Source organism: Mastomys coucha, unplaced genomic scaffold (assembly GCF_008632895.1).
Source record: "Mastomys coucha isolate ucsf_1 unplaced genomic scaffold, UCSF_Mcou_1 pScaffold22, whole genome shotgun sequence".
NCBI classification, from domain to species: domain Eukaryota; kingdom Metazoa; phylum Chordata; class Mammalia; order Rodentia; family Muridae; genus Mastomys; species Mastomys coucha.
The window spans coordinates 66,151,240-66,156,784 of NW_022196905.1; the positions used below are offsets into that span (position 1 = coordinate 66,151,240).

General features: G+C 47.1%; 1 protein-coding gene across 1 annotated transcript in view; it reads right to left on the reverse strand.

The window, feature by feature from the left end:
- The window catches only part of Ociad2 (OCIA domain containing 2), a 15,853-nt gene extending 15,331 nt beyond the window's left edge, over positions 1-522 (reverse strand). The window contains exon 1 of the mRNA XM_031342682.1: positions 120-522. The gene's annotated coding sequence lies outside the window, so the exon portion shown is untranslated. The remainder of the gene's footprint in view (positions 1-119) is intronic.
- Between the last annotated feature and the right edge of the window lie 5,023 nt (positions 523-5,545).

Sequence of the window (5,545 nt, forward strand, 5' to 3'; positions counted from 1 at the left end):
CACACACACACACACACACACACACACACACGCACGCACGACTGCAGACACCCCTCCCCCGCGTCGCATACGCCCACCGTCCCAACCCGAGCCCCAGGGCCCCTCTCCTCTCTCCTCACCTTTCTTCGCGATCTTTCCTTTCTTTCCTCCTTCCTGTGCTCGCTCCTCCCCGCACCTCTGCTGCGTCGTCGCTAGCTCAAGACTCAGCAAGTGTAGCCCGCCCCCACTTGCAATCTCCTTCTCTGTTGGTGACACTGGGAGAATCCAGCAGTTTCCAGAAGCCCTCACTTCTCAGTCTCTTCCTGACTCTACCTCATTGTTTTTCACGTGACTTCGTCCTCCCGACAAAGCACAGGCGACTGCAACTGTCTGTCGTTTCCCTGAACCCCCTCCCTGGGCCGGACTTAAGCATTCACCTTGGACCGCTCTAGGCTCACTATGCTATGGATAGCCTGGTAGGGTCCCCAACCCAGAGGGAGTCAATCACAGCCCACCTTGGTTCCTTAACCTTCTTTGCCAAGCCTTCCCCCTCCCAATGGCTAGCCTGTGAGAGGAAGGCACTGAATGTGTGTGTGTGTGTGTGTGTGTGTGTGTGTGTGTATCCAAGTATGTGTGAATATAAATGAGTGCCTATGTATATGAGAATGTGTAAGTATATATGTGAGCACATATGAATATATCTGTGTTTCTCTTGTGTGTGTAGGTATGTAAGTGTGTGCTTGTATAAACCTGTGCCTATATATGTGAATGTAAGTGTACATATGAGCCTGTATATGTATGTGTGTCTATGTAATTGTGTGTGACTGACTGTAAGTATATATGTGCTAATGAATGTGATGGTGTATAGGAGTATGAGAGTGTGTGCATGTATGTGAGTGGTGGCGTGTGAATGCATGCATACATGTGTGAATGTGTATCTGTGTAAATGTATGTGAGTGAGTGTGTGTGTCTTGTTGTGAACAAGAATTTCTGGAAAGATGCTGTGCCTGCAGAGACTCACTGACCAGTTTTGCAGTGAGTGCTATAGAGGAGACTTGATTGTTACAAATCCTGAGGCAACTTACATTATCTAGCTTTAACCCCCAGAACTGGGGTTCCTTACCCACCTCTCTGTCAAGACGAACATCTTGTGACTAACATGTTCTTGCCTGCTGCCCACAGAGATCGGAAAAGGGCATCGGGTCCCCTGGAACTGGAGTTACAGATGCTTGTGAGCTGCCAAGCAGGTGCTGGGGACCTAACTAAAGTCCTCTGCAAGAGCAGCAAGTGCTCTTCGCCACTGTGCCATCTCTCCAGCCCCTGTCCTGGCCTTTTCTACCCTGGCCCCCAGCCTGGCTGAAAAAGACCCTCTTTGCTTTCACGCTCAGGACACAGCTGTTTCCTCTCAGGGCACTTGTCACAGTTCCAATCCACTGGGTACATGTACAACAGAGAGAGTGTCACTCCCACTTGCTTTTAGTTGACTTTTAAAATTACCCATTTGGGGAGGTCACCAAGCTCAGCAACGTGTCCTTTGGCCTTCCTGATCAGATTTCTGCTCAACTCTACACGCAGACATGTTAATCATTTAAAGATGGCTCCTCTGAAATTGGCAATGCAAGATTGATTATGCCTTCACCTTCCCTGCCCCACCTTCCAGAGCTGGGTGGCCAAGAGCACTTGCTGCTCTTCCGGAGGACCGGAGTTAGGCTTGAAAGAGCCTGCACCTTCAGTCCAAGGGATACACTCCTTCCTCTGGTCTCTGTGGGCGGATGTGAGCATTTGAACACACATACACATGACTAAAATAAATATTTGCTTTAACAGATACTGTTGGCTTAGACGACTCTCCTTCCCCAGTAGACAGTGGCAGACCTGCCCTCTCAAACCCACTGGCTTCTCTCTCTGTGGTGTTTCATTTTCCCTTGACCCAATTTTACTCTCAAATTAAAGGTAATATAGGCCTGCTAATTTTATATTCTGTTACCAGAAGTCAGAAATAAGCGTCTGTGGTTCTGTGGCTTTCAGAGCTGAGCTTTCTAAGTGTTCTTGCGAAGTAGATGAGCTGCCTCCCTTACACCTCACACAAACCCTAAGTGGCATTTACCCTACGCCATCTTGCTGCCTTGAGTGTCGGAGTATGTGTTTGCCTCATTTACATCTCCACTTCCCACCAGGATGTTCCAGTAAAAATGCTTTAAATAGCTAGAAATTACCCTTTGTAACGCTTACAGCCTGAATTCCTTAAATAACTCTTGTTTGACTACTCTGGTACCTCTGTGTGCAAGCATGCTCGGAGTGACAAGGCATGAGGCAGTTCCACAAAGGAGTGACCTTTAATGAAAAGTCAGAATAAAACAACCCAGGTTTGGCCCTCCAAGTCTTATGTGTGGAATGACGTCCGTGTTAGTCCTTACTTTAGCATCGTGCAGGGCCTGAGGACTACAGCTGCAAAGCTGATTCTCAGCTGTTAGTTTAGAATGTGCCCAGCTACTCATGGCAGGCTCTAGTGCGAGCTGTTTCTGCAGTCCTATGCTGTTCCCAGGCAACATCCAGATTCGTTAGCTGGGCTTGTAGGATTCAGCCCTCCGGCCCTCTGAGAGAGAGAGGCTGAAAGAATGATGCTCCCTCCTATCTGTCTTTTGCTTAGCCTGATCCAACCTCCATCTGCTTCTTCATTCTCTTTTCACTTGTTGAAGACTCAGCCTTGAGGTCAGATCTTGGAAAACCCATCTACAGTTTAAGAGACAAAGGGGTGACCAACATTACTAACTCAGCTCGTACAAAATTCTGTGCTAGACTACTCTCAGTAATGACTAGAGTTCTTCAGTCATCAATCCTTCCCCAACCTAAGCCCCCCAAAACAAGTCCCCCTCCCCACCCAGCTCCCCCTCCCCAACCAAAGCCCCCTTCCCCAAGCTAAGCATTCTGCGGTGGATGCCTGCCAGCCCATCTTCCCCAGATGTACCATGTATGCCATTTCTAGTAAATACAACACACATCATGTTTTCAAACACTACCTGCCAGGTACTTGGATTCCTCTCTTTTATATTTCTGTAACAAATTACCTAGGACTGAAGACTTTAGAAAGAAAAGAGCCAGGTGTGGTGGTGCATATCTCTAATCCCAGCACTCTGAAGGCAGAGGCAAGTGGATCTCTGTGAGTCTGAGGTCTACATAGCATATTCTAAGATATCTAGAGCTGCATAATAAATACTGTCTCTGAGAGAGAGAGAAAGAAAGAGAGAGGGGGGAATATGTTTATGTTTTTGGAAACATAAGTTTCCAAATCATGTTTGAAAATCAACACAATTTCACTTGGGAAAGCTTAAGCCAGGGCAACTCCATAGCTTCTGGTAAGGATTTAATTGGGGGTGGGAGGAGGCATCATGATGGAGAGACACAAAATCAGAGATGAGCTCAGGAGCTAGGCTTGGTATTTTATCACAACTCACTCACAGGAACTAAACGCGGTCCCATCAATGAAAACAACCTTAATGCTGTCCAAGAGTGGCCCTGTGTCCCAGCATTGCCACTCTGAGGACACACAAACCCTTGGTGGGCAGTGTGTGTGAGGATTTCCCTCAAGTCATTCCCAAGTCATGGCAGCATCTACAGGTCTCACGTTATCTTTTACAGAAACCCACTGCAGTCCTGTGAGAGGGGACAATAACTCAATTACACAGTCTGGAAGTGGCAGGTCTGCAAGTTCAGAGCCTCGTGCTTCTTACCACCACCCGCTCTCCCTCTGCTGTCCTCAGAGGCAGAATCAGCAATCACTCACTGTCACTCCCTCTTGTGAGCCCCTCGAGGACTGATCTGTCAGGCAAACGGCCTAGGTATGGGCTCATGAATGATACAGACATTCCTGAACTTAACAAAGTGCATGAGAGACAGGTAATGTGTACTTAGTTCTGGGTGTGCATGCTAGCATCTTAGGCATCCATAAAGTAGCAGAGACAGTCTTTATCCTGCCATGGTTTTCCCTGTCTCAACTCGCCATTTACCATCTCCCCAGCTCTACAAGAAGTTCTGTGAATCACGGGGTCTTATGAGTCACTCGCTGCTTCTCTGAGGAGTAAATAAGGTCAAGTTTCATACACTCAGATCAGCTCATGTCTGTGAGGTGTCACACAGAGATGGACTTGGGGTCTCTCTTCCCCAAAGGATGCGAGCCTGGCGGCCAGCCCAGGCCTGTTGCCAGCACCAAGCCTGGCTTTAGAGCCATCCACCCAAGGCTCTGGCTGTGGGAACAGCATCATCTGGATTTGATGTACTAACTTTCAGCAAGAGACAAAGCAGGCCCTCAAAGAGCATAGCTTTGGACCACCACATGGGGTGTGTCTGCAATCCGTAGATGAGTATCCATCTCCTTCCTAGTGTGCCACGTCATCGTTTCCTTCTCCTCACTTCCAAAAGCTAAAATGGACATCCTAACAGCAAATAGCTTTAATATTCCAAAGCTGTTTTTCTTGGTCTGTGATACGCAACAGCCAAAGTGGTCCTGGGGTGGCAGATAGAGAACATGGTCCAGCAGAGGCAGCCTGCCTGGCATGTGCCTACCTCATCTCACCTGTACACTGTTATCTTTGTGTCCTTCTGTCTGTCCCAAGCCACATCCTAGAGCTGCCTTCCCACCTGGCTTGGGTTTGAACAGGAAGAATGAATTTGATTTTCTGGTGATGGTTCCTTATAGTAGAATGTAAAGGTGAGCCTCGGACTGAGATCTTCCTGGGGCATGAGTCTGTATGAAAAGACATCTTTAGTGACCTCACTAAACAAAGGTTGGGGAGGAAGATGTGCTTTTACTTTAAAAGATTAAAAACAATTTTATTTTTTATTGTGTGTGTGCCAAGGTATGTGTATGAGGTCAGAGGACAATGTTTACAATTGAGTTTCTCCCTCCCATCTTTTTTTTTTTTTTTTTTTTTTTTTTTTTTTTGGTTTTTCGAGACAGGGTTTCTCTGTGTAGTCCTGGCTGTCCTGGAACTCACTCTGTAGACCAGGCTGGCCTTGAACTCAGAAATCCGCCTGGCTTCTTCCTCCCATCCTATTTCTGAGGCAGGGTCTCTCTTGTTTCCAGGCTAGTTGGCTGTCAAGCTTCTAATAGCCTTACTGCCTGTATTCCTGTAGGAGTTTAGGGGTCAGAACCCCATCCCCACACCCGGCCTTCTTACATGGGTTCTGGGGACTGAATTGAGCTAGTGAGCCTTACCGGCAAGTGCTCTTGCCTGCCGAATCATGTACTTGGTCCTAAGACTTGCTTTTAGAAAGAATTTTCTAGAATCCTTTGTCACCTATCCAATCTCTTGGGACCCCCACCCTGACCCCCTCTCTCTAGTTACTATGGAAAATATCTGTCATACCTCCATCAAATTTTTGAGATTGAATTTCTAAGTGGGGTCTCTGACAAGACGCTTCTTCTTTTAGAGACAGAAAAATACCACCTTCCTTAAAATCCTAGTGAACAGAAATTCCTCTGCTAATGATGTGCCCATGGTTCTACCAAAGTTATGTATTTAATACATAGGGTACTAGAAGGGCCTTTCAGTTATCAACTCCACTT